The sequence below is a fragment of the Scylla paramamosain genome, chromosome 18 (assembly GCF_035594125.1).
Source record: "Scylla paramamosain isolate STU-SP2022 chromosome 18, ASM3559412v1, whole genome shotgun sequence".
Lineage (NCBI taxonomy): Eukaryota > Metazoa > Arthropoda > Malacostraca > Decapoda > Portunidae > Scylla > Scylla paramamosain.
Window position 1 is genome coordinate 15,137,285 of NC_087168.1, and position 21,718 is coordinate 15,159,002.

The following is a 21,718-nucleotide window of genomic DNA, read 5'->3' on the forward strand; positions in this document are numbered from 1 at the left end:
GTAACAATGCAAGTCTACGCAAGATCGAAATATTTAGTACAGTGAGCAAGTGCGCATTTGTCACTTATTTTGTCCTGTGTTTTTATGGATATGCTTTTTCTATTTTTTTTTCTATTTCTTATTTGTTTATTCATTTATATCTCTCTTTTTTTTTTTTAACTCTCATGACCAGTGGACATATTTTCTGTTATGTTTGTTGTTGTTCTTGTGCTTTTATTCCTTATTTGATAGTTCATGCTGCTCTCCCTTGTTCTTGTTCTTTTTTTTATTTTCTTTTTATCTTTTAATTTCCAGTTAAGGACCCCAGTCAAGGGCATAAAATTAATTAAGAAAAGAAAGAAAAAAGAAAAAAACGCTTACAAAACCTCTAACAAACCAACTTACCAACTTACTAACTAACTAAATAAATAAACTCACTTTTACCTATCACTTGCATTTCGACTCACTTCACCTGCCATGGGGTCGCGCTGCCGAGGTGAACGCACTCCACTACACCATAACGACGCTCTATGTTTGGCAGTAAAGCGCTAACCCCACGCCCGTAAAAACTATGAAATTAATAAAGGTAAATCCAGCGCCGCCACCTTCATCTCTCTAAACGACGAAAGCAATTTCCATGTCACTGCAGTTTAGTACGGGAAAGGTTCACTGACACTGTGTCCCCCTGTTGCCGCGGGCACAACTGTTCAGGAATACAAATATAAACTTCTTTCGGACACCTTGAGCTTCTTTCGTTTTCTTTGTTCTGTTATACTCATTACTCTCGTGTCTTTCTTCATTGCATTTATAAACTTTCTCTCCTCCTTTTGTCCTGTCTGTCTAGTTCCGTCCTTTCCTCTTATTTCTGTCTGGTAGGTCCGTCTCCTGCATCCACGTACTCCTCATTTCTTTCTCTTCCTTGTCTTCTGTTACACCCATCGCTCAAACGTTTTCTTTCACCTCATCCACAGACTTTCTCTCTTCTTTTCGTCCTGCCTGGTGGATCTGTCTTCAGCATCTTCCTCCTCATGGGCGCCTCACTTATCCCTCTCTCTTCTTCGTCTTCTGTTTCACTCATCACACACGTCTTCCTTCCATGCATCCATGAACTCATCATCTTTTCTTCTTGTCTGGTTGGTCTATCTCCACTATCCACGTCCTCCTCCTCTCTCCTCTGCACATGACCAAACAATCTCAGTCCCGCCTTCCTACGTCCCCAAACTGAACTCCGTGCGCTGTCCTGGAGGAGGAACTAATAAAGTGAATTAAAAACCTCGGCTTTAAAGTGGGGTAGGGGGGGGTCACAGTCCGGTGTTATCATTGCCTTCATCTTTCTGGCTCCATTCCGCGCCTGGAGAATGGGAGGGGTGGAAAAAGTGAAATAAAATGAGATTGTCTGTGAAGGCATTGACGTCGAATATCTGACAGGTGTTGTAAAGTTAAATTAAGTAAATAAATAAATAAATAGTAATGATATTAAAATAAAAAAATAAAATTAAATAAAAATTGGTACATAAATAATGATAATGATAATAATGATAATAATAATAATAATAATAATAATAATAATAATAATAATGATAATAATAATAATAATTTCTAGCAGCCAGCACTTTTCTTAATTTTGGATATTCTTTTTTTGTTTTTGGACAACGATCTTTTGGGGATGACATCTTCACTGAATCTTTTCTTTTTTTTCCTTTCCTTGACCAGAACTCCTCTTACACACATACACACACACACACACACACACACAGACACACACACACACACACACACAAAGGGCGTTTCATAACACAAGGTCAGGCGTGTTAAACCATTACTAGAATCACACAGACACCCTTGAAAACCTCAACAGCGTCCACTACAGCTTGGTGGAAGCCGTGAGGTAAAAAAATAAAAAATAAATAAATAAAAACACCAAACCTCTACGAACCCGGATCCCACAGGTAAGACTGGCGTAATAATTCTGTTCATCATGATCAACACCCCCAGGCCAGACACAGACTCCCACGCGATCTTTAACCCAAGGCTGACGAACTGTCCGTCATAACACTCCTGTCAATGGCCATCACGCTTCACCACGTCTGGTCGCTGAGCTAAACGTGTACCAGTCTACAGCTGTTGGGTTGGATAAGTGGGGGAAGGGTTGTGTGTTTAGCGAGACGGCCAGACGGGAATGATATAGCACGTCAGATAACCATGATCGGAAGTCAGATAACATGCCACACGTTTCTCAATCTATTTAGTTTTTTTTCTTTTTCTTTTCACATGTTCTCATTCTGGTTAGCGTTTTCATTCTACACGTTCTCATTCTTTGTAGTGTTTTCATTCATTCCGCACGTTCTCCTGTTTAAGGGTCTCATTTCACACGTTCTCGTTCTGTTTAGCGTTCTCATCCCGCACGTTCTCATTCTGTTCAGTGTTTTCTTCTCTCTAAACGTCCTCATTATGCTTAGCGCTCTAATTCCACACGTTCTTATTCTGTTCAGTGTTTTCTTCTCTCTACACGTCCTCATTATGCTTAGCGCTCTAATTCCACACGTTCTCATTTTGTTCAGCGTTTTCCTTAATTCATCTGATCTGACAGTCTCCTAGAAAACCTGACACCTGATAGATTCTTACCTGATCAGAAGACTTAAGAATGAGGGAAAATCATAAAACACAGTAGAAGTATAAATAAATGCAACATATTCATTTATTTTATTTATTTATTTATTTATTTATTTTTTTTTTACCAGGATTGTACGACATTCAGCCACTTACGTACGATATTCTTGTTACCCTGGCCTGAATTGCCCCTCATTTGGAATTCTTTTTGTTTGTTTCTTCTTGGGAGTGACAATTAGCGTTTTTTTTTTTCTGAGTTTGATTTTGCTCTTTGGTCTATCTCTTTCGTGAATAAAAAAAGAAAAGAAAAAGAAATAATAATAATAACACAAAAAAAGAACATGTACGTGATGATGCCATGCTTATAATACGTGAAGAGTGGCTTTACCACATTCACACATCATGCTACACTTAAAAAAAAAAAAAAATAGAGTTAAGAAAAGACTCCTAGATTCCAAATATATGAAGATTACCTCAGAAAAAGAGAAAGAAACAAGTAGGACATTAATTCTTGAACTGAGCTGCCTTACCTTAGCTACCAGAAAATACATCAAGCAACCGGATTAGGAGGAGGATGGTCACTATTAGTATACACCACCCCTATTGCCAGTCTTGGAACAGGAATTCAAATACAGATTCCAGCGATTAGAATGAATGAGAACCAGACAAGCAGCACGCGTTTCCCACACATCATGGCCAGAGAGAGAGAGAGAGAGAGAGAGAGAGAGAGAGAGAGAGAGAGAGAGAGAGAGAGAGAGAGAGAGAGAGAGAGAGAGAGAGAGAGTGAAAACCCTCTCCTACTCTTGAATGGGGCAGTGACAGCAGCAATTCAATACACTTGGAAGTGACCTCAACGGAAAGGACATTGATCTCTCTCTCTCTCTCTCTCTCTCTCTCTCTCTCTCTCTCTCTCTCTCTCTCTCTCTCTCTCTCTCTCTCTCTCTCTCTCTCTCTCTCATCCGTCCATCCTTTCAGCAGTCAATCAATTAACTAATCAATCAATCAACGAATCTCTCTCTCTCTCTCTCTCTCTCTCTCTCTCTCTCTCTCTCTCTCTCTCTCTCTCTCTCTCTCTCTCTCTCTCTCTCTCTCTCTCTCTCTCTCTACCTACTTACCTATGTATGTTTGCATGTATGTATGTATGTATGTATGCATGTATGTATGTATGTATATATGTACATAAGAACATAAGAAATAAGGGAAGCTGCAAGAAGCGACCAGGACTACACGTGGCAGTCCCTGTATGAAACACACCTACCTATTTCCATCTGTTATCCCCATCCATAAACTTGTCTAATCTTCTCTTGAAGCTCTCTAGTGTCCTAGCACTAACTACATGATTACTGAGTCCGTTCCACTCATCTACCACTCTATTTGAGAACCAATTTTTTCCTATCTCCCTCCTAAACCTAAATTTTTCAAGCTTGAACCCGTTATTTCTTGTTCTACCCTGGTTGCTGATCCTAAGAATTTTGCTTACATCTCCCTTGTTATAACCCTTACACCACTTAAAGACTTCTATCAGGTCCCCTCTTAACCTACGTCTCTCTAGAGAATGTAAATTTAACAGCTTCAACCTCACCTCGTAAGGAATACCCCTCATCCCCTGTATCCTTTTAGTCATTCTCCTCTGTACTGATTCCAATAGACCTATATCTTTCCTGTAATGTGGGGACCAGAACTGCACAGCGTAGTCTAGATGAGGTCTGACCATCGCCAAGTATAACTTTAATATTACTTCCGGCCTTCTACTTTTAACACACTCCTAAAAATGAATCCTAGTACCCTATTTGCCTTGTTTCTGGCTTCTATGCATTGTTTCCCTAGACGGAGTTCAGAGCTAACTATAACTCCTAAATCTTTCTCGTACCCTGTACCTACCAGAGTTTGGTTGTTTAATGTGTACCTACTGTGTGGGTTTCTCTGCCTACGCTAAGCACTTTGCATTTATTGATATTAAATTGCATTTGCCATCTATCCGTCCATTCATTCATTCTATCTAAGTCTGCCTGCAAGGCGATGGCATCCGATTCTGACCTAATTAATATACCTATCTTTGTGTCATCCGCAAATTTACTAACATCACTACTAATTCCACTATCCAAGTCATTGATATATATTAGAAATAACAATGGCCCTAATACTGATCCCTGTGGCACCCCACTAGTTACATGACTCCACTCGGATTTCGAGCCGTTTACGAGTATTACCACTCTCTGTCGCCTGTTACCAAGCCATGACCCTATCCAGCCTAACACCTTCCCATCTATCCCGTGTGTCCTAACCTTTCTCAGGAGCCTTTGATGGGGTACCTTGTCAAATGCTTTACTAAAGTCCAGATATAAGATATCGTAACTATCACCATTATCTACTGCCTCGTACACCTTACTGTAAAAACTTAACAAGTTTGTCAGGCAAGACTTCCCCTTCGTGAAGCCATGCTGTGACTGATTTATCAAGTTATGTTTGTCTAAATGTTCCCTAATGTTCCTCGCTATTATTGACTCTAACATTTTACCTACAACTGAAGTTAAGCTGACAGGTCTATAATTAGACGCTAAAGTTTTATCTCCTTTCTTAAAGATGGGTACTACATTAGCCTGCCTCCACATTACTATACGGGATATTTGCTAACTGACCTGTATGAACTTCATCTACGAAATATTTTTACAATTAATCTACATTTACTTCACCTAATCCCCTCATCTCATCCCCTACCATCCTCTCCCCTCCCTCATCTACTCGCCTCGACCTCACCTCTCTCATTTCAGCATGACCTGACATTCTAACATACTCACACCTGTCTCCCCCCTTCCTCTTTTCTCCTCCCTTCCGGAGCCTCACCTCACCTCTCTCATCCTGCCTTATCTCTCTGAACTCCGTCCCTGACCTGACCTCACCCTGCATCCTTTGCCAGTCCACTCCTTGGAGGTACCTTTTTAATTCTTCAAAATCTGCTCTCCTAAAGTCAGGTATTTTACTAGTGTTTTTGTTTCTAACAGTTTCTTCCTATTCTAAATTGTACCTAATTTCCCTATGGTCACTGTTACCTAGCTGTCCTCCAACCTCTACCTGCGTGACTGCTTCCTCCCTGTTAGTAAGAATTAAATCTAGAATATTATTCCCCCTTGTGGGTTCTACGACTACCTGTTTAAAAAAAAAATATCCTGAATTACCTTAAGAAATTCCTCTGCTTCCTTGTTACCCACAATCAGACTTCAGTCGATATTCCTAAAATTAAAATCTCCTACCACACATACCTGACTGTACCTGCCTGCTCTATTTAATTCCTGCCACAGTGAGGTATTAATTTCCTTTATACTGGTCGATGGTCTGTACATTACCCCCAGTACTACTGACTGCGATCCTTCCTTAATATCTACCCATATCGACTCTGCTTTGTTATCTGTTTTAATTCTACTGTTGATACAACACTGTAAGGTGTCCCTAACGAATAACGCGACGCCTCTTCCTCTCCTATTTTCGCTGTCTTTATAGAACAGTGTATAACCATCTATCTTAACCTCTGGAATAAATCCTTTTCCTGTATGGATTCTTTTGAGTGTATTTGTGTGTGGGGGTGTTCTGGGTGTGTGCAGGGTCTTTTGAGTGTATTTGTGTGGGGGTGTTCTGGGTGTGTGCAGGGTCTTTTGAGTGTATTTGAATGTGTGTGGGATGTTTTGGATGTATTTGAGTGTGTGGGGGGGTGTTTTGGGTGTGTATGGGGTTTTTTGACTGTATTTAAGTGTGTGTGGGGTGTTTTGGGTGTGTATTGAGTCTCTTGAGTGTATTTGAGTGTGTGGGGGTGTTTTGGGTTTATATGGGGTCTTTTGAGAGTGTGGGGGGTGTTCTAGGTGTGCGGGGTATTTTGAGTGTATTTGAGTGTGTGTGGAGGTGTTTTGGGTGTATATGGAGTCTTTTGAGTGTATTTGAATGCGTGTGGGGGTGTTTTGGGTGTGTGCGGGGTCTTTTGAGTGAATTTGAGAGTGTGTGGAGGTGTTTTGGGTGTGTGCTGGGTCTTTTGAGTGTATTTGAGTGTGTTGGGGTGTTTTGGGTGTATTTCAGTGTGAGCGGGGTGTACTCTGTATTATTGGTTGTTTTGGATCTCTCTCTCTCTCTCTCTCTCTCTCTCTCTCTCTCTCTCTCTCTCTCTCTCTCTCTCTCTCTCTCCCTCTCTCTCTCAGTAGTTACATGGATTTTCAAGTCTGTTTTTACGGTTCCACTGACAGATTAACATTTCTACAATACTAACACGAGAAATATGCTTTTAAAATCCTCTAGTCGAAGTGACACAGGTTTTTAATGGTGTTTTTATGGTTCTAGTTAAGTCTAGTTAATAAGATAAACGCTTTTGAAAACCCTGCTAATCATCTTTCTGGCATTAGGAAACAGTCGTAGAGAGAGAGAGAGAGAGAGAGAGAGAGAGAGAGAGAGAGTAGAAGCATGTTAGTTAATCCTATCCTGCGCTGGTTCGTGAGTTTACTGCGGTGACGGGGTGCAGCAGTGAGTGAAATTTCGAATCATAATCACGTAGGGAGTGTTCACTGGGGAAACGTCAGTGACGGTATTTATATTATTTGAATTATTACTTGATAACGTGTCAACTTTTGCGTGTGTGTGTGTGTGTGTGTGTGTTGGTGGAGGAGCAGAGTCAGGTGGCGCTTGGCAGGGCGAGCGGCTGGCTGCAGTGTTTTGGCCGGCGCTGGTCAGTCTTGCCCCACACACTCTGGTAATAAGTGTTTCCGTATTCCCGGCTTCTTCTCCCTGTACCAAGCACCGCCACGCATCCCCAGAGAGCCACAAGTATGTAAGGTGAGCCCAGCGGTTCCAGCCTACCCTCAGTCAGCCTTACTGCCTTCCCAGCACCACCTTCCTCCTCCCTGTAGTGTCTAGTAGCGGTTTATTAAAGTTTTTGTTCGGTATTTAGGTATTTTATGGGGTTATTTATTTATTTTTAGGTTTTGTTTACGTCTGAGTCTGGAAACAGCTGGAAAATTATGCGAATATTGAAGAATCGTCAATATGTAAACAAGCCGTTAGCGGAGGTACAGGCAGGTCGTCAGTGTATTCAGTCATTATTTGCTTCGTCTCTCGCTTATTGTAAGGCTAACATGTCACAAGATAGAGTCACTTGTCTAGCGTTCATATCCGCTGGTGAGATATATCCACCATTGCCTAGTTTTGGTGTCATGAAGCAATAAATAAGGCAATATGGCCGCCGGCTCCTCCACTGAGGTCCGGGCCGAGGACCTGTTCCGGCCTGTGGGTTCCAATATTTTTTTTATATTTTCCTTAATTACTTTATTTGGCTTTTATAGTAAGTTTTTATGGTTTGTAAAAATATTTCGTTGCTGTTGAAGTGTTTTTCTTGCTTCAGTGAAGTAAATGGGCTGAATTTTCTGCAGTTTTTTTAACGTAAATATAGGGCCGTTTTCACGGTTATTTTTACCCACCTCGGTCCTTGGCTTTTTTATTTGAGGCTGTAGTAAAGCTTTTGTTACTTTAAAAAATCGTTTATGATTTTTAAAATGTTTTGCGTTCCTGCTGAGTTGAGTATGTGCATTTTGCAATGGTTTTTAATCCCGTTAAAAGTGGTGATTTGGCCATTTTTTACATTCTTCATTTCTCTATTTCATCTTGTAACTAACTTTGCATTGTTTGAAAAAATAGTTCAGATTTTTTAAAATGTTTTTTTAATGGTGCAAAGTGAAATGGGCGGATTTTTGAATGGTTTTAATGGTGTCAAACGTTGCAACACTTTTTCCATATTTCTGTTCATATTTCTTTACAACTACTTAGGCTGGAGATGTTTTGATATTGTGAATATTAATTAAAGTAATTGTCAATTCAGAAAATATAATGCATTCCAGCCTAGCTTCATTTTTTCTAGGGGTCAATTTTAAAATAAAATACGTTACGTACGTAGGCCAGTGGCTGGGCCTGTGACGTCATCAACGGTTGGGGAGTTGCCCGGCACCAGTGTCTCTTGGTCAATATTTACAGTAATATCCAGTGTTTTCCAGGTATTTCCAGCTGTTTATAAACTCAGGTACGTAGATATTAGTAGTAGAAGGAGGAAAATAAGATAAATGGAGGAGGAGGAGGAAGAAATAAGGAAAAACGGAGTAAAAGTAGGAGGAAGCAAAACATATAAATGTTAAGAAGACAATCTTTAGCTTAGTTTCCCTTCCTGTGCTGCCGTTCTTTGTAATATTTGGTGTGTTTTGGGTGATTTAAGTATATGTTGGGTGTATTTAAGAGTGTTGTGGGTGTTTTGAGTGTGTCTTAGGTGTGTTTTGGGTGTATATTAGCTGTTATCAGTGTATTTTGGGGTGAATTTAGGATGTTTAAGTGTAGTTAGGTTGGTTTTAAGTGTATTTTACGTGTTTTGAGTGTTGTGGAATGTTTTGAGTGTATAGTGGAGTGCTTTGGTGTGTTTGGGTGTATATATAGGTGGTGCAATTGTGTCTTGGGTATATTTTGGGTGTTTTAAGTATTTTGGCTGAGTTTGGGTGTGTGCCGGGTCTTTTGGGTGTATTTGAGTGTGTGTGGGGATGTTCTGGGTGCGTTTGGGTGTGTGCAGGCCGTATTCTGTGGTGATGTGGGTGTTATGGATGATTTAAGCGTCTTTTGCGTGTGTTTGGATGAGTTTTGTGGGTATTTTGGGGTGTTTTGGATGTGTTTTGGGTGTTTTGAGTGTGTTTGAGTGATTTTTGTGGGTATTTTGGTGTATTGAGAGTGTTTTGAGTGTGTTTTGGATGTTTTGAGTGTGTTTGTTTGAGTTTTGCGGGTATTTTGGTGCATTTTAGGTGTGTTTTGGAGTGTTGATGAGTGAGTTTTGTGGGTATTTTGGGGTGTTGATTGTGTTTTGAGTGTGTTTTGGATGTTTTGAGTGTGTTTTGGATGTTTTGAGTGTGTTTTGGGTGTGTTTGGGTGAGTTTTGCGCTCTCTCCTTCCTAGGGACTTAGAAAGTGCAGGACATTTTTTTTGTTTATAAAGTGTTTTATAAAGTGCAATTACTGAGAGAGAGAGAGAGAGAGAGAGAGAGAGAGAGAGAGAGAGAGAGAGAGAGAGAGAGAGAGAGAGAGAGATCACTAGGAATAAGACACACACACACACACACACACACACACACACCAGTGCACTCATAAACATTCAAATTTCACGGACTTTTTCAATAACTAGGAAGGAGAGAGGGCGAGAGAAGACTTGCTATACTAAGACTAACATTTCTCCTAATATTACAGTGTGCAGAGCTTGGAATACCACACGGAGGGGGGTGAAGGAGCCTTGGGAATCCCTGAAGGAGGGAGAGCGAAGGAGGGAGGCTTGGAGGTGAAGGAAATGCAGAAAATTCTTCTAATATTGAACGCTTCTCTGCTCAGACCATCCTTCATTGAATATTTGAGCTGAGGCTTCGAGATACGAGGTGAGAATCCATTTTTTAGTGTTTCAAGGCAGTTTTAAGTGTTTGTAGGTGGTTTTAGGCTGTTTTAATTTTGTCTTGAGTATTGTTGGTTTGTGGAAGGAAGGAGAAAGCTTAAATACAGTAATAAGGCCCGGAAAAAAGCTTAAATTATTTTAAAATTATCCTAGCATTTATTAAGGTATTTTAAGTATTTTAGGTCACCAGAAGAAAGGAAGCTTAAATTTCATACTAGGATAAGGAAAAAGCTTATTTATTGCATTAGGAAGAGAGAAAAGCTTGATATTACCTCCTCAACGCCTCCCCCCTCTCAGTGAGCCAGGTGACCCCCAGAACAGCGCCAGCCTGCCTACTGTGGTGTGGCAGGCTTGAACGTCCCCCTCCCTCCCTCTTCCTCCTCTTCCTCCTCCTCTTCCTCCTCCTCCTCTTCCTCCTCTTCCAGCAAAGAGGAGACGTTTGATGAGCGGGTGGACAGGTTAATGGTGTTGTTGTTGTTGTTGTTGTTGTTGTCGTGGTGGTGGTGGTGGTGGTGGTTGTTCGTCTGTCTGTCTCTCTGTTATGGGTGTTTCAAGTATGTTTTGGGTGTATTTAGGAGTGTTTTCAATAACTAGGAAGGAGAGAGGGCGAGAGAAGACTTGACATACTAAGACTAACATTTCTCCTAATATTACAGTGTGCAGAGCTTGGGATACCACACGGAGGGGGGTGAAGGAGCCTTGGGGATGCCTGAAGGAGGGAGGCTTGGAGGTGAAGAAAATGCAGAAAATTCCTCTAATACTGAATGCTTCTCTGCTCAGACCTTCCTTCATTGAATATTTGAGCTGAGGCTTCGAGATACGAGGTGACAATCCGTTTTTTTAGTGTTTCAAGGCAGTTTTAAGTATTTGTAGGTGTTTTAAGGCTGTTTTAATGTTGTCTTGAGTATTGTAGGTTTGTGGAAGGAAGGAGAAAGCTGAAATACAGTAATAAGGCCTGTCTGTCTCTCTGTTATGGGTGTTTCAAGTGTGTTTTGGGTGTATTTAGGAGTGTTGCGGGTGTTTTGAGTGTGTCTTTGGTGTGTTTAGGAGTAGTATGGGTGTATATTAGCTCTTATCAGTGTTTTGGGTGAATTTTGGGTGTTTAAGTGTAGTTTACGATGTTTTGAGTGTTGTGGGGAGTTTTGATGCGTTTGGGAATATACTGAGGTGTTGTGAGTGTGTTTTCATTTTTTTTGGTGTATTTTGGGTGAGTTTTGGTGTGTTGGATGAGTTTTGTGAATATTTTGTGGTGTTCTGGGTGTGTTTTGTGTGTTTTGAGTGTGTTTGGGTGAGTTTTGTGGGTATTTTGGTGTGTTGAGTGTGTTTTGGGTGTGTTTTGGATGTGTTGAGTGGTGTTTTGGATGTTTTGAGTGTGTTTTGGATGTGTTGAGTGTGTTTTGGATGTGTTTGGGTGAGTTTTGCGCTCTCTCTTTCCTAGGGACTCAGAAAGTGCAGGACATTTCAATGTTTATGAAGTGTTTTATAAAGTGCAACTACTGAGAGAGAGAGAGAGAGAGAGAGAGAGAGAGAGAGAGAGAGAGAGAGAGAGAGAGAGAGAGAGAGAGAGAGAGAGAGAGAGAGAGAGAGAGAGAGAGAGAGAGAGAGAGAGAGAGATCACTAGACACAATAACACAGACACACACACCAATGCACTCATAAATATTCAAATTTCCCGCTCTTTTTTAATCCCTAGGAAGGAGAGAGGGCGAGAGAAGACTTGACATCCTAAGACTAACATTTCTTCTAATATTACAGGGTGCAGAGCTTGGGATACCACACGGAGGGGGGTGAAGGAGCCTTGGGGATGCCTGAAGTAGGGGCAGTGAAGGAGGGAGGCCTGGAGGTGAAGGAAATGCAGAAAATTCCTTCAATACTGAGCGCTTCTCTGGTCAGACCTTCACTGAATATTTCGACTGAGGCTTCGAGATACGAGATGAGAATGAGTTTTTTAGTGTTTGAAGGCAGTTTTACGTGGTTATAGGTGTTTTTAGGCTGCTTTAATGTTGTTTTGAGTATTGTTGAGAGAGAGAGGAGAGAGAGAGAGAGAGAGAGAGAGAGAGAGAGAGAGAGAGAGAGAGAGAGAGAGAGAGAGAGATCACTAGCAATAACACACACACACACACACACACACACACACACACACACACACACACCAGTGCACTCATAAACATTCAAATTTCACGCACTTTTTCAATAACTAGGAAGGAGAGAGGGGCGAGAGAAGACTTGACATACTAAGACTAACATTTCTCCCCCTGATATTACAGTGTGCAGAGCTTGGGATACCACACGGAGGGGGGGTGAAGGAGGCCTTGGAAATCCTACTGAAAGAGGGAGAGTGAAGGAGGGAGGCTTGGAGGTGAAGGAAATGCAGAAAAATTCCTCTAATATTGAACGCTCCTCACTGCTCAGACTATCCTTTATTGAATATTTGAGCTGAGGCTTCGAGATACGAGGTGAGAATCCGTTTTTTAGTGTTTCAAGGCAGTTTTAAGTGTTTGTAGGTGGTTTTAGGCTGTTTTAAATTTTGTCTTGAGTATTGTTGGTTTGTGGAAGGAAGGAGAAAGCTTAAGTACAGTAATAAGGCCTGGAAAAAAGCTTAAAATTATGGGTTTTAAAATAATCCTAGCGTTTATTAAGGTGTTTTAAGTATTTTAGGTCACCAGAAAAAAGGAAGCTTAAATTTAATACTAGGATAAGGAAAAAGCTTATTTCTTCTCATTAGGAAGAGAGAAAAACTTGATATTACCTCCTCAACGTCCATCCCCCCTCTCAGTGAGCTAGGTGACCCCCAAAACAGCGCCAGCCTGCCTACTGTGCTGTGGCAGGCCTGAACGTCCCCCTCCTTCCCTCTTCCTCCTGTTTCTCCTCCTCTTCCTCCTGTTTCTCCTCCTCTTCCTCCTCCTTTTCCTCCTCTTCCTATTCCTCCTCCTCCAGCAAAGAAGAGACGTTTGATGAGCGGGTGGACAAGTTGATGCTGTTGTTGTTGTTGTCGTGGTGGTGGTGGTGGTGGTTGTTCGTCTGTCTGTCTCTCTGTTATGGGTGTTTCAAGTATGTTTTGGGTGTATTTAGGAGTGTTGCGGGTGTTTTGAGTGTGTCTTAGGTGTGTTTAGGAGTGGTTTGGGTATATATTAGCTGTTATCAGTGTTTTGAGTGAATTTTGGGTGTTTAAGTGTAGTTTACGATGTTTTGAGTGTTGTGGAGAGTTTTGGTGCATTTGGGAATATACTGAGGTGTTGTGAGTGTGTTTTGATTTTTTTTGTGTGTATTTTAGGTGTGTTTGGCTGTGTTTGGATGATTTTTGTGGGTATTTTGTGGTGTTTTGGGTGTGTTTTGGGTGAGTTTTGTGGGTATTTTGGTGTGTTGAGTGTGTTTTGGGTGTGTTTTGGATGTGTTGAGTGTATTTTGGATTTTTTGAGTGTGTTTTGGATGTGTTGAGTGTCTTTTGGATGTTTTTGGGCGAGTTTTGCGCTCTCTCTTTCCTAGGGACTCAAAGTGCAGGACATTTCAATGTTTATGAAGTGTTTTATAAAGTGCAACTACTGAGAGAGAGAGAGAGAGAGAGAGAGAGAGAGAGAGAGAGAGAGAGAGAGAGAGAGAGGAGAGAGAGATAGAGAGAGAGAGAGAGAGAGAGTTAGAGAGAGTTAGAGATCACTAGCAATAACACACACACACAGACACACACACGAATGCACTCATAAATATTCAAATTTCCTGCTCTTTTTCAATCCCTAGGAAGGAGAGAGGGCGAGAGAAGACTTGACATCCTAAGACTAACATTTCTTCTAATATTACAGGGTGCAGAGCTTGGGATACCACACGGAGGGGGTGAAGGAGCCTTGGGGATGCCTGAAGTAGGGGCAGTGAAGGAGGGAGGCCTGGAGGTGAAGGAAATGCAGAAAATTCCTTCAATACTGAGCGCTTCTCTGGTTAGACTTCACTGAATATTTCGACTGAGGCTTCGAGATACGAGATGAGAATTATTTTTTTAGTGTTTGAAGGCAGTTTTACGTGGTTATAGGTGTTTTTAGGCTGCTTTAATGTTGTTATGAGTATTTTAGGTTTGTTGAAGGAAGGAGAAAGCTTAAATACAGTTATAACGCCGAAAAAAAGGCTTAAATTGAGAGTTTTTAAGTCAGCCTAGCGTTTATTAAAGTGTTTTAAGTATTTTAAGTTACCAGAAGAGAGGAAGCTTAAATTTAATATTACGATTAGGAAAAAGCTTATTTCATGCGTTAGGAAGAAAGAAAAGGTTAACATTATTGACACTTTATCAATTTCTTTCGATTTTATATTCAGTTTATTTATTGATCGTTATCTTTTAATTTCATTTCTTTATTTTCTTTATTTTTCGCTCGTTTTCATAATAGGAGTGTTTAATTTTATATATATTTTTCATTTTCTTTTCACTTCTTGGACTTAATATCCAGTTTATTTATTTATTATTACTTGTAAGTGTGTCTAAACACTTGCAAAGATAATTTATTTATTTATTTATTGATTTTTATTTTCAGTCAGTTTGTTTTTTTGTAATGAAAACTTGTTATTTGATCTATATTCCCTTTTTCTGTTACTTGTTCGTGCCAGAGGTGACAATAAACATTAAAATTATTACTGCTTTTAATCCCACCAAGAGAGAGAGAGAGAGAGAGAGACGCAGACACTCAAATGCACATCAATGATTTCAACACTTTCCATTATGAAACGAAAAGATTTTGAGTGCATTTGAGTGTGTGGGGTGTTTTGGGTGTGTATGAAATCTTTTGAGTGTGTGTGGAGGTGTTTTGGGTGTGTATGGAGTCTTTTGAGTGTATTTGAGTGTGTGCTGTGTGTTTCGGGTGTGTATTGAGTCTCTTGAGTGTATTTGAGTATGTGGGAGGTGTTTTGGGTGTGTATGGGGTCTTTAGAGAGTGTGGGGGGTGTTCTGGGTGTTTGCGGGGTGTTTTGAGTGTATTTGAGTGTGGGGGATGTTTTGGGTGTGTATGGTTTTTTTTTTAGTGTATTTGAGAGTGTGTTTTGGGTGTGTGCAGGGTCTTTTTAGTGTATTTAAGTGTGTTGGGGTGTTTTGGGTGTATTTTGGTGTGTGCGGGGTGTACTCTGTGTTAATGGTTGTTTTGGATCTCTCTCTCTCTCTCTCTCTCTCTCTCTCTCTCTCTCTCTCTCTCTCTCAGTAGTTACATGGATTTTCAAGTATGTTTTTACGGTTCCACTGACAGATTAACATTTCTACAATACTAACACGAGAAATATGCTTTTAAAACGCTCTAGTCGATCTGACACAGGTTTTTAATGGTATTTTTACGGTTCTAGTTAAGTCTAGTTAATAAGATAAACGCTTTTGAAAACCCTGCTAATTATCTTTCTGACATTAGGAAACAGTCGTAGAGAGAGAGAGAGAGAGAGAGAGAGAGTAGAAGCATGTTAGTTAATCCTATCCTGCGCTGGTTTGTGAGTTTGCTGCGGTGACGCGGTGCAGCAGTGAGTGAAATTTCGAATCATAATCACGTAGGGAGTGTTCACTGGGGAAACGTCAGTGACGGTATTTATATTATTTGAATTATTACTTGATAACGTGTCAACTTTTGCGTGTGTATGTGTGTGTGTGTGTGTGTTGGTGGAGGAGCAGAGTCAGGTGGCGCTTGGCAGGGCGAGCGGCTGGCTGCAGTGTTTTGGCCGGCGCTGGTCAGTCTTGCCCCACACACTCTGGTAATAAGTGTTTCCGTATTCCCGTCTTCTTCTCCCTGTACCAAGCACCGCCACGCATCCCCAGAGAGCCACAAGTACGTAAGGTGAGCCCAGCGGTTCCAGCCTACCCTCAATCAGCCTTACTGCCTTCCCAGCACCACCTTCCTGCTCCCTGTAGTGTCTAGTAGCGGTTTATTAAAGTTTTTGTTCGGTATTTAGGTATTTTATGGGGTTATTTATTTATTTTTAGGTTTTGTTTACGTCTGAGTCTGGAAACAGCTGGAAATTTATGCGAATATTGAAGAATCGTCAATATGTAAACAAGCCGTCAGCGGAGGTACAGGCAGGTCGTCAGTGTATTCAGTCATTATTTGCTTCATCTCTCGCTTATTGTAAGGCTAACATGTCACAAGATAGAGTCACTTGTCTAGCGTTCATATCCGCTGGTGAGATATATCCGCCATTGCCTAGTTTTGGTGTCACGAAGCAATAAATAAGGCAACATGGCCGCCGGCTCCTCCACTGAGGTCGGGGCCGAGGATCTGTTCCGGCCTGTGGGTTCCAATATTTTTTCTATATTTTCCTTAATTAATTTATTTGGCTTTTATAGTAAGTTTTTATGGTTTGTAAAAATATTTCGTTGCTGTTGAAGTGTTTTTCTTGCTTCAGTGAAGTAAATGGGCTGAATTTTCTGCAGTTTTTTAACGTAAATATAGGGCCGTTTTCACGGTTATTTTTACCCCCCCTCGGTTCTTGGCTTTTTTATTTGAGGCTGTAGTGAAGGTTTTATTACTTTAAAAAATCGTTTATGATTTTTAAAATGTTTTGCGTTCCTGCTGAGTTGAGTATGTGCATTTTGCAATGGTTTTTAATTCCGTTAAAAGTGGTGATTTGGCCATTTTTTACATTCTTTATTTCTCTATTTCATGTTGTAACTAACTTTGCATTGTTTGAAAAAATAGTTCAGATTTTTTAAAATGTTTTTTTAATGGTGCAAAGTGAAATGGGCGGATTTTTGAATGGTTTTAATGGTGTCAAAGGTTCCAACACTTTTTCCATATTTCTGTTCATATTTCTTTACAACTACTCAGGCTGGAGATGTTTTGATATTGTGAATATTAATTAAAGTAATTGTCAATTCAGAAAATATAATGCATTCCAGCCTAGCTTCATTTTTTCTAGGGGTCAATTTTAAAATAAAATACGTTACGTACGTAGGCCAGCGGCTGGGCCTGTGACGTCATCAACGATCGCGGAATTGCCCGGCTCCAGTGTCTCTTGGTCAATATTTACAGTAATTTCCAGTGTTTTCCAGGTATTTCCAGCTGTTTATAAACTCAGGTACGTAGATATTAGTAGTAGAAGGAGGAAAATAAGAAAAATGGAGGAGGAGGAGGAAGAAATAAGGAAAAACGGAGTAAAAGTAGGAGGAGGCAAAACATATAAATGTTAAGAAGACAATCTTTAGCTTAGTTTCCCTTCCTGTGCTGCCGTTCTTTGTAATATTTGGTGTGTTTTGGGTTATTTAAGTATATGTTGGGTGTATTTAAGAGTGTTGTGGGTGTTTTGAGTGTGTCTTAGGTGTGTTTTGGGTGTATATTAGCTGTTATCAGTGTATTTTGGGTGAATTTAGGATGTTTAAGTGTAGTTAGGTTGGTTTTAAGTGTATTTTACGTGTTTTGAGTGTTGTGGAATGTTTTGAGTGTATAGTGGAGTGCTTTGGTGTGTTTGTGTGTATATATAGGTGGTGCAATTGTGTCTTGGGTATATTTTGGGTGTTTTAAGTATTTTGGCTGAGTTTGGGTGTGTGCAGGGTCTTTTGGGTGTATTTGAGTGTGTGTGGGGATGTTCTGGGTGCGTTTGGGTGTGTGCAGGCCGTATTCTGTGGTGATGTGGGTGTTATGGATGATTTAAGCGTCTTTTGCGTGTGTTTGGATGAGCTTTGTGGGTATTTTGGGGTGTTTTGGGTGTGTTTTGGGTGTTTTGAGTGTGTTTGAGTGAGTTTTGTGAGTATTTTGGTGTATTGAGAGTGTTTTGAGTGTGTTTTGGATGTTTTGAGTGTGTTTGTTTGAGTTTTGCGGGTATTTTGGTGCATTTTAGATGTGTTTTGGAGTGTTGATGAGTGAGTTTTGTGGGTATTTTGGGGTGTTGAGTGTGTTTTGAGTGTGTTTTGGATGTTTTGAGTGTGTTTTGGATGTTTTGATTGTGTTTTGGGTGTGTTTGGGTGAGTTTTGCGCTCTCTCCTTCCTAGGGACTTAGAAAGTGCAGGACATTTTTTTTGTTTATAAAGTGTTTTATAAAGTGCAACTACTGAGAGAGAGAGAGAGAGAGAAAGAGAGAGAGAGAGAGAGAGAGAGAGAGAGAGAGAGAGAGAGAGAGAGAGAGAGAGAGAGAGAGAGAGAGAGAGATCACTAGGAATAAGACACACACACACACACACACACACACACACACACCAGTGCACTCATAAACATTCAAATTTCACGGACTGTTTCAATAACTAGGAAGGAGAGAGGGCGAGAGAAGACTTGCTATACTAAGACTAACATTTCTCCTAATATTACAGTGTGCAGAGCTTGGAATACCACACGGAAGGGGGTGAAGGAGCCTTGGGAATCCCTGAAGGAGGGAGAGCGAAGGAGGGAGGCTTGGAGGTGAAGGAAATGCAGAAAATTCCTCTAATATTGAACGCTTCTCTGCTCAGACCATCCTTCATTGAATATTTGAGCTGAGGCTTCGAGATACGAGGTGAGAATCCATTTTTTAGTGTTTCAAGGCAGTTTTAAGTGTTTGTAGGTGGTTTTAGGCTGTTTTAATTTTGTCTTGAGTATTGTTGGTTTGTGGAAGGAAGGAGAAAGCTTAAATACAGTAATAAGGCCCGGAAAAAACCTTAAATTATTTTAAAATTATCCTAGCGTTTATTAAGGTGTTTTAAGTATTTTAGGTCACCAGAAGAAAGGAAGCTTAAATTTAATACTAGGATAAGGAAAAAGCTTATTTCTTGCATTAGGAAGAGAGAAAAGCTTGATATTACCTCCTCAACGCCTCCCCCCTCTCAGTGAGCCAGGTGACCCCCAGAACAGCGCCAGCCTGCCTACTGTGGTGTGGCAGGCTTGAACGTCCCCCTCCCTCCTCTTTCTCCTCCTCTTCCTCCCCTTTCTCCTCCTCTTCCTCCTCCTCCTCTTCCTCCTCTTCCAGCAAAGAGGAGACGTTTGATGAGCGGGTGGACAGGTTAATGGTGTTGTTGTTGTTGTTGTTGTTGTTGTTGTCGTGGTGGTGGTGGTGGTGGTGGTTGTTCGTCTGTCTGTCTCTCTGTTATGGGTGTTTCAAGTATGTTTTGGGTGTATTTAGGAGTGTTTTCAATAACTAGGAAGGAGAGAGGGCGAGAGAAGACTTGACATACTAAGACTAACATTTCTCCTAATATTACAGTGTGCAGAGCTTGGGATACCACACGGAGGGGGGTGAAGGAGCCTTGGGGATGCCTGAAGGAGGGAGGCTTTGAGGTGAAGAAAATGCAGAAAATTCCTCTAATACTGAATGCTTCTCTGCTCAGACCTTCCTTCATTGAATATTTGAGCTGAGGCTTCGAGATACGAGGTGACAATCCGTTTTTTAGTGTTTCAAGGCAGTTTTAAGTATTTGTAGGTGTTTTAAGGCTGTTTTAATGTTGTCTTGAGTATTGTAGGTTTGTGGAAGGAAGGAGAAAGCTGAAATACAGTAATAAGGCCTGTCTGTCTCTCTGTTATGGGTGTTTCAAGTGTGTTTTGGGTGTATTTAGGAGTGTTGCGGGTGTTTTGAGTGTGTCTTTGGTGTGTTTAGGAGTAGTATGGGTGTATATTAACTCTTATCAGTGTTTTGGGTGAATTTTGGGTGTTTAAGTGTAGTTTACGATGTTTTGAGTGTTGTGGGGAGTTTTGATGCGTTTGGGAATATACTGAGGTGTTGTGAGTTGTTTTCAGTTTTTTTTGGTGTATTTTGGGTGAGTTTTGGTGTGTTGGATGAGTTTTGTGAATATTTTGTGGTGTTCTGGGTGTGTTTTGTGTGTTTTGAGTGTGTTTGGGTGAGTTTTGTGGGTATTTTGGTGTGGTTGAGAGTGTTTTGGGTGTGTTTTGGATGTGTTGAGTGTATTTTGGATGTTTTGAGTGTGTTTTGGATGTGTTGAGTGTTTTTTGGATGTTTTTGGGCGAGTTTTGCGCTCTCTCTTTCCTAGGGACTCAGAAAGTGCAGGACATTTCAATGTTTATGAAGTGTTTTATAAAGTGGAACTACTGAGAGAGAGAGAGAGAGAGAGAGAGAGAGAGAGAGAGAGAGAGAGAGAGAGAGAGAGAGAGAGAGAGAGAGAGAGAGAGATCACTACCAATAACACACACACACAGACACACACACCAATGCACTCATAAATATTCAAATTTCCCGCTCTTTTTCAATCCCTAGGAAGGAGAGAGGGCGAGAGAAGACTTGACATCCTAAGACTAATATTTCTTCTAATATTACAGGGTGCAGAGCTTGGGATACCACACGGAGGGGGTGAAGGAGCCTTGGGGATGCCTGAAGTAGGGGGTAGTGAAGGAGGGAGGCCTGGAGGTGAAGGAAATGCAGAAAATTCCTTCAATACTGAGCGCTTCTCTGGTTAGACTTCACTGAATATTTCGACTGAGGCTTCGAGATACGAGATGAGAATTATTTTTTTAGTGTTTGAAGGCAGTTTTACGTGGTTATAGGTGTTTTTAGGCTGCTTTAATGTTGTTGTGAGTATTTTAGGTTTGTTGAAGGAAGGAGAAAGCTTAAATACAGTTATAACGCCGAAAAAAGGCTTAAATTGAGAGTTTTAAAGTCAGCCTAGCGTTTATTAAAGTGTTTTAAGTATTTTAAGTTACCAGAAGAGAGGAAGCTTAAATTTAATATTACGATAAGGAAAAAGCTTATTTCATGCGTTAGGAAGAAAGAAAAGGTTAACATTATTGACACTTTATCAATTTCTTTCGATTTTATATTCAGTTTATTTATTGATCGTTATCTTTTAATTTCATTTCTTTATTTTCTTTATTTTTCGCTCGTTTTCATAATAGGAGTGTTTAATTTTATATATATTTTTCATTTTCTTTTCACTTCTTGGACTTAATATCCAGTTTATTTATTTATTATTACTTGTAAGTGTGTCTAAACACTTGCAAAGATAATTTATTTATTTATTTATTGATTTTTATTTTCAGTCAGTTTGTTTTTTTGTAATGAAAACTTATTTGATCTATATTTCCTTTTTCTGTTACTTGTTCGTGCCAGAGGTGACAATAAACATAAAAATTATTACTGCTTTTAATCCCACCAAGAGAGAGAGAGAGAGAGAGAGAGAGAGAGAGAGAGAGAGAGAGAGAGAGAGAGAGAGAGAGACGCAGACACTCAAATGCACATCAATGATTTCAACACTTTCCATTATGAGACGAAAAGATTTTGAGTGTATTTGAGTGTGTGGGGTGTTTTGGGTGTGTATGAAATCTTTTGAGTGTGTGTGGAGGTGTTTTGGGTGTGTATGGAGTCTTTTGAGTGTATTTGAGTGTGTGCTGTGTGTTTCGGGTGTGTATTGAGTCTCTTGAGTGTATTTGAGTATGTGGGAGGTGTTTTGGGTGTGTATGGGGTCTTTTGAGAGTGTGGGGGGTGTTCTGGGTGTTTGCGGGGTGTTTTGAGTGTATTTGAGTGTAGGGGATGTTTTGGGTGTGTATGGATTTTTTTTTTAGTGTATTTGAGAGTGTGTGGGGATGTTTTGGGTGTGTACAGGGTCTTTTTAGTGTATTTAAGTGTGTTGGGGTGTTTTGGGTGTATTTTGGTGTGTGCGGGATGTACTCTGTGTTAATGGTTGTTTTGGATCTCTCTCTCTCTCTCTCTCTCTCTCTCTCTCTCTCTCTCTCTCTCTCTCTCTCTCTCAGTAGTTACATGGATTTTCAAGTATGTTTTTACGGTTCCACTGACAGATTAACATTTCTACAATACTAACACGAGA

At 40.4% G+C, this 21,718-nt stretch overlaps 2 long non-coding RNA genes across 3 annotated transcripts; both read left to right on the forward strand.

Annotated features, from left to right (window-relative positions):
- Positions 1 to 6,898: 6,898 nt before the first annotated feature.
- On the forward strand, positions 6,899 to 14,643 carry LOC135109403 (uncharacterized). 2 transcript variants are annotated; one of them, XR_010272690.1, is made up of 4 exons: positions 6,899 to 7,401; positions 9,837 to 10,018; positions 10,689 to 10,856; positions 11,788 to 12,018. It is a non-coding gene; the product is annotated as an uncharacterized LOC135109403 (long non-coding RNA). The 2 variants fall into 2 exon arrangements; XR_010272689.1 differs by lacking the exon at positions 11,788 to 12,018 and adding an exon at positions 13,830 to 14,643 and having other exon boundaries at positions 6,913 to 7,401.
- Positions 14,644 to 15,312: 669 nt separating this feature from the next.
- Positions 15,313 to 20,831, forward strand: LOC135109163 (uncharacterized). Its single transcript, XR_010272597.1, has 4 exons — positions 15,313 to 15,821; positions 18,284 to 18,465; positions 19,150 to 19,317; positions 20,217 to 20,831. It is a non-coding gene; the product is annotated as an uncharacterized LOC135109163 (long non-coding RNA).
- The last annotated feature ends 887 nt before the right edge of the window (positions 20,832 to 21,718 follow it).